The following is a 9,646-nucleotide window of genomic DNA, read 5'->3' as shown; positions in this document are numbered from 1 at the left end:
TATCACTTGTGAATGATATATTATCACTTATAGGCCTGTATGTTTTAATAAGGTTTGTATCACAACTAAAGTGACCAAATAACTTCTTAAAATGAAGCACATTAATCCGCTTTACAAGGGGTTTACAGCCTAACTGGCATACATAAGCAGCACGTGAGTTTCAAGTTTGGGGAAGATAATTTTCACAATAAAAATGCACCTTTATAGTAAAAACATTACATGCATAATTGCATTTATGGTCACTTTTTATAATGGTGTTTTCCCACTAATGGAACATTCGCGCTTCTAACCTATGTGCGCAATACTCTGCTTATAATGTGAAGAAATAGCCTAATAGTTTATCAACATTTTAAGCTAAATGTTCTGATCTGTTGTGTCAGCCACATCGCATAAAACATTTTTTTTGATGCTAGTGGTTGTATTAATGTGGTATCTATTGCATCCCACAACTGTCCCAGACTATGTTTGGAATATTTATTTCTATCACAGAATAGAATAGGTAAACCTTTTTACTATGGGGGATAGTAGATTGACATAGGCTAGTGTTTTTGCTGTTTGTTAAGGCCTACTCATCTTGTTGGCTGATGAAAAGTAAATGTGGACAGTTCTTTCAATATCTTCAATATGCACCTGGGAATTGGATAAGGAGGTGTGCAGTTGCGTCCCAGATGTGTCTGTCTTCACTTGTACCCTGTGAGAAAGACCCGATCACGTGATGGAGAGCCATGTGAGTGAGAAGTGATGGAGAGCTATGTGAGTGAGAGGTGATGGAGAGCTATGTGAGTGAGAGGTGATCGAGAGCCATGTGAGTGAGAGGTGATGGAGAGCTATGTGAGTGAGAGGTGATGGAGAGCCATGTGAGTGAGAAGTGATGGAGAGCTATGTGAGTGAGAGGTGATGGAGAGCTATGTGAGTGAGAGGTGATGNATGTGAGTGAGAGGTGATGGAGAGCTATGTGAGTGAGAGGTGATGGAGAGCTATGTGAGTGAGAGGTGAAGGAGAGCTATGTGAGTGAGAAGTGATGGAGAGCTATGTGAGTGAGAGGTGATGGAGAGCTATGTGAGTGAGAGGTGATGGAGAGCTATGTGAGTGAGAAGTGATGGAGAGCTATGTGAGTGAGAGGTGATGGAGAGCCATGTGAGTGAGAGGTGCTTAGAAGTGGGCAGCACTCTGGGAGAAGGGCACAACGCAGCACTCCAGGCCCAGGGCATAATGAACAACGGCCGCAAAAGGAATGGACAAAAGGCATGGATTTTTTTAGGATTTATTACGGCCACAAAGGGGATGCCACCGTGAAATTTGAGGGATTATCAAGTACTTGTCAAATTGTGAATCAGAGACTAATAAACTGTACAGCCTGCGCAAAAAACAAAGCAGAGCTCATGCCTTTCAAGCAACTTTTTTCAAATCATCATTAGAGTCGCATCATGCAGCCTTACAATGTACTAAAAATCAAAACATATAGCCCAACGTTTGTAGAACAACTAAAGTCACATTAATAACTTTAAATTAAGCATATAGGAGTACCTATTTCTTTGTTAATTGCTCAACACAGAATATCCGCATGTGTGCACTCCCTCATCGTTTTGAGAAAATAATAATATTTTTTCAGCTTTGTTCAATTGTATTCTTCATACTATAAAATAATATAATATAATGCATAATAATGGAATTCTAAGCAAATCTTGTCTGCTAAATGACCTAGTGTAGCTCACAGCCATTTGGCATAGCCAGATCAGGACCTAACATAAGGACAACTCAGAGTATGCTATTCTTTGCTTCTGAAATAGACTATATTTTCTTTATATCATGCTTCTTTAGACCTGTCTAAAATAAATACTGGATTTATTGTGAAGGTGTGGGCTATATTACATGGATTTATTAGGGTTTTTAAAATGTAGATGTTCCAAAGGTCTGCATTAGTGGCTTGTAGCCTGTGTGTGGAAGCCAGCAGATGCTAAATGTGTTTGTGTTAATTTACAGTAAATTACCTTGAGACCAGCAGTTATTTGCTGATGAAATTTTGTGACCGCCACAGCCCTAAAGCGTTCAATTGTTTTCTCTCCTCATAGAAATATCAAAATGCCACAGTTTTCTCCTCTGAGACTGTATCATCATACTTTGTACGCCACCTTGGATTGTCAGAAGAATTGGGTGACATTTAAACTCTTCTCTTCCTTATACCCTCAACCAGATATATGTGACAGGAATTATGTCAATGGTTAGGGCCAACTGGGCTGATTATACTGATAATGATGGTAGTGATGATGTTGAGTCATGCGCCATGTATCATTAGTAATATCAGTATGATATTGGTAATTTCTGGTTGTTATAGAGTCAATACTTTTACTGGTTTAGATTAATCTAACTGACCTTATCTGTTTCCTCTGTATGCAAAATATATACATCTTTTTCTCATTATAATGTTTCTGAGTCATTATTTTTCACTTTCACAGACTGTCTGGAGAAGGAGAGATGAGCGGGATGCGTGCCTGCCAGGCAAATCGTAAACTCGGTTCCAGTGTCTGAGAGAGGAGACATACCCTTAGGGAGAGGAGAGGGGTGAGAGTTAAGATATTACAGGTAGAGAAGAGGACAAAGAGATCATTTTCTGTGTGGCAGACGGCCACAGAGAGAGAAAGAGAGAGAGAAATACAGAAGCAAAGAGACGTGTCAGAATTATAGTTACAGAATGTGCTGTATTGTTGTTTTATGTGTTGATTGTAGAAGCCATTGTAACAAACCCCGGCTCACTAAGTCCTCCTCAGGGATCAGGAAAAGGGACACACGGGTTGTATAACTATGTTCTCTTCCCTGGTTCTAGCATTGTATCATATTGTTTTGGATTTGTGTTGTAACCTTGATATATCTGCAATGATTTTGTCCTTTTCCAGTTCCAACTAATGGTGCCCCCCCCCCCTTCTCAATAAACACACACACACACATGCCGCACACTGCCTCTGTCTGTGAGGGCACCAGGGAGAGAGAGACACAAAGCACCCTGGTTAGTCACTTCTTAACTGGGCGTCCTGCCCCTGGAGTCTGGGCCCTGTGTCTCCCGCTCCCCTCCCCATCAGACCATTGGCATCGCGCCCAGCTACTACTACTGAGAGAGAGATTCACCATTTTAGATAAACAGAGCAATGGCGTTTAGAAAGCAGTGTGCGAGAGGGAGAGCTAGAGAGAGAGTGGTGGAGGCAAAGCTCAAACAAATAAGGAGAGCTAAAGCTCTTTGATTGCTTTACAAACACCAACCGGCTGTGCAAACGCCAATGGAGGAGGAAGAGAAGGGGAGAGGGGGATCGGTCCTCCTAATGGGCGAATGTGTCAAGCAAGATGCTCCCCCTCCCTCTCCCCAAAAATATATTTGTGTAGCGCCATGGCAACGACTGGTGTGTTGGCGGAAGCCGATTTTCAAAGAGAAATGAGTGGCAGGGTGGAAATCAGGAAATGAAACCTGCTGTGTACTTGCTGAGACTGTGTACACAAACACATACATTGAAATCAGTTTTACCTCATTTCTACCAGCATGTTACATGTGCAACCAGGGAAAAAAATCTAGACCACCTTTACTCCACACACAGAGACGCGTACACAGCTCTCCCTCACCCTCCATTTGGCAAATCTGACCATAACTCTATCTTCCTGATTCCTGCTTACAAGCAAAACTCAAACAGGAAGTATCAGTGTCACGCTCAAGTCGGAAGTGGTCAGATGAAGATGATGCTAAGCTACAGGGCTGTTTTGCTAGCACAGACTGGAATATGTTCCAGGATTCATCTGATGGCATTCGGTCAATGGCTTCATTAATAAGTCCATCGACTACATTGTCCCCACAGTGACCGTACGTAAATATCCCAACCAGAAACTATGGATTACAGGCAATATCCGCACTGAGCTAAAGGCTAGAGCTGCCGCTTTCAAGGAGCGGGACACTAAACCGGACACTTATAAGAAATCCTGCTACGCCCTCCGACGAACCATCAAAAAGACAGTGTCAATACAGGACTAAGATCGAATCCTACTACACCGGCTCTGATGCTCGTCGGATGTGGCAAACTATCACAGATTACAAAGGGAAATCCAGCCACAAGCTGTCGTCTAGTGACACTAGCCTACCATACCAGCTAGATGCCTTCTATGCTTTGAAAGGCTGGTTATCATCATCCCAAACACCCTGGACCCACTCCAATTCGAATACCACCCCAACAGATCCACAGAGGATGCAATCTCTATTGCACTGCCCTTTCCCACTTGGAAAAAAATCACACCTCCAACACTTCCAAGCTCACCACAAAGCTCACGGCCCTGGGACTGAACTCTTTCCTATGCAACTGGATCCTGGACTTACCGACGGGCCGTCCCCAGGTGGTGAAGGTAGGCAACTTTACCCCCTCCAGACTGATCCTCTCCCTCAACGTCAACAAAACAAAGGAGCTGATTGTGGATTTCAGGAGGAACCAGCCTGGACACGCCCCGCCGTGGAGATATTATAATTGCTACAGTTGTAAATATGTATTATTCATCCACTTCTCCCGCCCTGCTGCTCCCCCTCTGGACATTTCCTTTGGACATTCTAACCCAACCCCCCCACACATACTTGTATCATTGTTACAGTTGTAAATATGTATAGATTATTATTTTAATGTATTGTTTAATTCACTTCTCTTTTTGACCTGCACTGTTGCAGCTCGGAGCATAAGAATCTCACTGTACCCTGCGACTACATCTGCTACACTGCTCATGTGACTAATAAACTCATCTAATCTCACACAGTTACAAAAACACAAGCGCCTGAGATTGCCCAAATTCTCTTCCACAGCCCCTTCCGTACCCAATCTATCTATGGTCTTTCCAATTCCATCTCCCTCTCTACCACCATTTCAATGTTTCCCACCTACATCTCCCCCTCTAATTTCACCCCTTCTCCTATTGGTCATGTCTGGCTGATGATAGGGGCTAAAGGTGATTCCTGAATCTGGATCATACTCCAGCACGCTCTCTCTTTCTGCATCATGCTATCACACACACACACTCCACCATGCATCATGCTATCACACACACACACTCCACCATGCATCACGCTATCACACACACACACACACTCCACCATGCATGGCCATAATTATACAACGCACGCAAGCCATGACATACACCATCCACTACAGCACCTACAGTAACACACAGCCTTCCTCACAACACCACAACACCTCGCTCTGGCACTATCCTTGTATTTAGGCAGCTTTACTTTGATCCGAACAAATCACCATAATCAGGTTAATCCAAAGATCCTCTAGCAGAACTGGCAGACTGGAGTGTGGATTTTTTGATGCAAGTGGGGCTTTGACTTGTGTACCGCACACCAGACCGGGTTAGAGCTAGTCTGATTGCTAGTCCAACAACTGTGGTACTGTCCGGCAACTCTGTACCGATCATCATTAAGTGCCATTCAGATTGCCTCTTCTGTTGTGATTAATTTGATAGTATGGGATACTAATTGATACTGCGCCACAGCATGTGATCGAATGGTTGTTTGTTTATTTAGGAGCTATTTGTAACATTACCATTCATAGAGTTGTTTTTCTCCAGAGCTAACTGCATGATGGGATCTGTTTCAATAAGTGATCTATAATTCATATGGCGCTAGCTGCATTTTGCCTGGAATCCAACTGTGGAGCTGGAGAAACAAAGACAAGCTGTGTGTGTCTGTGCGGTGTGACAGAACAGTGGAACCAGATTATGTCCATTTGATAAATAATGCTTTACTACTCTGGCCTTCCTTCAAGCCCTCAGCTTTTTTTGTGGTTGAACATCTCCACATCTTCTCCCCCTCCCTCTCTTATCTTCTCTACTGCTCCTCCTTCTTCTTCTCTTCTGCTCTCTTCCCCACATCACCTTTCTTCCCTCTCTTCCCCTTCTAGGTGTATCCCTCATCCCCCCCTCTCTCCTCTCCCCCTCTCTTTCCTCTCCCCTCTCTCATCCCCTGGTTTCTGTAGTCCTGTTTTGAAGGTGTCTACGCATGAGAACGGCAGTATATACAGTAAACACATAAAAGCTAGTGGTCAGCTGGAGATAGTTCACAAACGTTGTGTTTGGTACTTAGATTGAATTGATGTTGCTATGTTTAGTTTTACTCACACAAATTTTAAACTGGTGTATATCTCCCCTCTCCCCTCTCCTCCTCCAAACTCACTCACTCCTCCTCCTCCCCTCATCTCTCTCTCTCAACCCCCCGCTCTCCCACTCCTGCCCTCTCTCTCTTTAACCCACCCCCCCCCCTCTCTCTCTGCAGGTCAGCCAGCAGTCTTTGTCATGTTGATGAAGGCCAGGGCGGGCAGAACCAACAGAGAGAGGAGGTGAAACAGACAAGGCCCCTGAAAGGAGGGAGTAAAAAGAGGAGGGGAGAGAGTAGAAGGGAGGAGAGCGTGAGGGGAGGATGGCATGATGAAGGTTCCTTTGGCTCATTACCTCTGTTGCGCATACCTTTTGTTCTCCTATGTTGTGCTTTTCATCATTAGTTCAGTCCCTAACTGCCTCAGTTCCTGTGTCTATTGCTGTGTGTGTGTGTGTGTGTGTGTGTGTGTGTGTGTGTGTGTGTGTGTGTTATTTTGTATGAAGATTTTCTGTGAGAGTGTTAGAGGCAGATCAGAGACGCAATATTAATGACAACCCCTGAGCCTCCAGCCGTACTTAAGCATACACACACACGCTCACACACTCACACACACACAAACACAGAATGTCGGGAAGTTCTGTGTCACTCACTCTCACCAGCTGCTTGTGGGCTTTAGATTTAGACTCCTGTTTTTCTGTCTCTCACACACAGACTCACACAGACACTATCTATCTAGCTCTCTCTCTCTCATTCAATTCAATTCAAAGGGACTTTATTGGCATGGGAAACATATGTTTACATCGCAAAAGAAAGTGAAATAAACAAACAAAACTGAGAAGAAACAAATTGAACAACATCAACAAAAAACGATCAGAAATGAACAGTACACATTGCACTCAGAGGTTTCAAAAAGATAAAGACGGTTCAAGTTTTATGTTATTAGCTACAGTTGAAGTCGGAAGTTTACATACACTTAGGTTGGAGTCATTAAAACTTGTTTTTCAACCACTCCACAAATGTCTTGTTAACAAACCATAGCTTTGGCAAGTCGGTTAGGACATCTACTTTGTGCATGACAAAATCCAAAATGACAACATCCAACAATTGTTTACAGACAGATTATTTCACTTATAATTCACTGTATCACAATTCCAGTGAGTCAGAAGTTTACATACACTAAGGTGACTGTGCCTTTAAACAGCTTGGAAAAATCCAGAAAATTATGCCATGGCTTTAGAAGCTTCTGATAGGCTAATTGACATCATTTGAGTCAATTGGAGGTGTACCTGTGGATGTATTTCAAGGCCTACCTTCAAACTCAGTGCCTCTTTGCTTGAAATCATGGGGAAATCAAAAGAAATCAAGCAAGATTTCAGAAAAAAAATCTAGACCTCCAGAAGTCTGGCTCATCCTTGGGAACAATTTCCAAATGCCTGAAGGTACCATGTTCATCTGTACAAACAATAGTACGCAAGTATAAACACCATGGGACCACGCAGCCATCATACAACTCAGGAAGGAGACGCGTTTTGTCTCCTAGAGATGTACGTACTTTGGTGCGAAAAGTGCAAATCAATCCCAGAACAACAGCAAAGGACCTTGTGAAGATGCTGGAGGATACGGGTACAAAGTATCTATATCCACAGTAAAATGAGTCCTATGTCAATATAACCTGAAAGGCCCCTCGGCAAGGAAGAAGCCACTGCTCCAAAACCGCCATAAAAAAGCCAGACTACGGTTTGCAACTGCACATGGGGACAAAGATCGTACTTTTTGGAGAAATGTCCTCTGGTCTGATGAAACAAAAATACAACTGTTTGGCCATAATGACCATTGTTATGTTTTGGAGGAAAAAGGGGGACGCTTGCAAGCTGAAGAACACCATCCCAACCGTGAAGCACGGGGGTGGCAGCATCATGTTGGGCGCGTGCTTTGCTGCAGGAGGGACTGGTGTACTTCACAAAATAGATGGCATCATGAGGAGAGAAAATGATGTAGATATATTGAAGCAATATCTCAAGACATCAGTCAGGAAGTTAAAGCTTGGTCGCAATGGGTCTTCCAAATGGACAATGACCCCAAGCATACTTCCAAAGTTGTGGAAAATTGGCTTAAGGACAACAAAGTCAAGGTATTGGAGTGGCCATCACAAAGCCCGGCCGTCATCTATAGAAAATGTTGTGGGCAGAACTGAAAAAGCATGTGCGAGCAAGAAGGCCTACAAACCTGACTCAGTTACACAGCTCTGTCAGGAGAATGGGCCAAATTTCACCCAACTTATTGTGGGTACCTTGTGGAAGGCTACCCGAAACATTTGACGCCAATTTAAACAATTTAAAGGCAATGCTACCAAATAGTAATTGAGTGTATGTAAACTTCTGACCCACTGGGAATGTGATGAAATAAATAAAAGCTGAAATAAATAATTCTCTCTACTATTATTTTAACATTTCACATTCTTAAAATAAAGTGGTGATCCTAACTGACCTAAGACTGGGAATTTTTACTAGGATTAAATGTCAGGAATTGTGAAAAACTGAGTTTAAATGTATTTGGCTAAGGTGTATGTAAACATCCGACTTCAACTGTATGTACTGTGTTTCAGCAATATGCAAATAGTTCTAGTATGTTAGAGGGGAAAGATGAATAAACAGTTAAGTATTGGTGGTATTTACAATGTTTTTTGTGCTCCATTGGTTGCCCTTTTCTCATCGCAACGGGCCATAAATCTTGCTGCTTTGTTCGCAGATTGTGCTATTGTGCTATAGCGACTTCTTTCAAGAGTTTGTACATAGTCAAGGATGTTCTTATTTTAGGGTCAGTCACAGTGGTCAGGTATTCTGCCACTGTGTACTCTCTGTTTAGGGCCAGATAGAATTCCAATTTGCTCCGTTGATTCTTTCCAGTGTGTCAAATAGTTAGCTTTTTGCTTTCTCATAATTTGGTGGTGTAATTGTGTTGTTGGCCTGTGGCTCTTGGGGTCTGTTTGTGTTTGTGATCAGAGCCCCAGAACCAGCTGGTTGAGGGGACTCTTGTCTCGGTTCATCTCTCTGTAGGCGAGGGCTTTGTGGTGGATTGTCTGGGCATCGCTTCCTTTTAGGTGGTTGTAGAATTTAACAGCTCTTTTCTTGATTTTGATAACTAGTGGGTATATACCTAATTCTGCTCTGCATGCATTGTTTGGAATTTATTGTTGTACACAAAGCATATTTTAGCAGAATTCTGCATGCAGAGTTCAATTCCATTTTGAATTCTTGTGTTGGTGAGAGGACCCCAGTACCATCAACCATGGAGGGCAATGGGTTCTATAACTGATTCAAGTATTTTTTGCCATATCCTAAATGGGATGTCCAGTTTTATGTTCCTTTTGATGGCATAGAAGGCCCTTCTTGCCGTGTCTCTTAGATTGTTCACAGCCTTTTGGAAATTAACTGTGGTGTTGATGTTTAGGCCGAGATAGGTATAATTATTTGTGTGCTCTAGGGCAACAGTGTCTAGATAGAATTTGTATTTGTTGTTCTGGCAACTTGA

This window comes from Salvelinus sp. IW2-2015, linkage group LG36 (assembly GCF_002910315.2).
Source record: "Salvelinus sp. IW2-2015 linkage group LG36, ASM291031v2, whole genome shotgun sequence".
Lineage (NCBI taxonomy): Eukaryota > Metazoa > Chordata > Actinopteri > Salmoniformes > Salmonidae > Salvelinus > Salvelinus sp. IW2-2015.
This window is presented reverse-complemented; position numbering follows the sequence as displayed.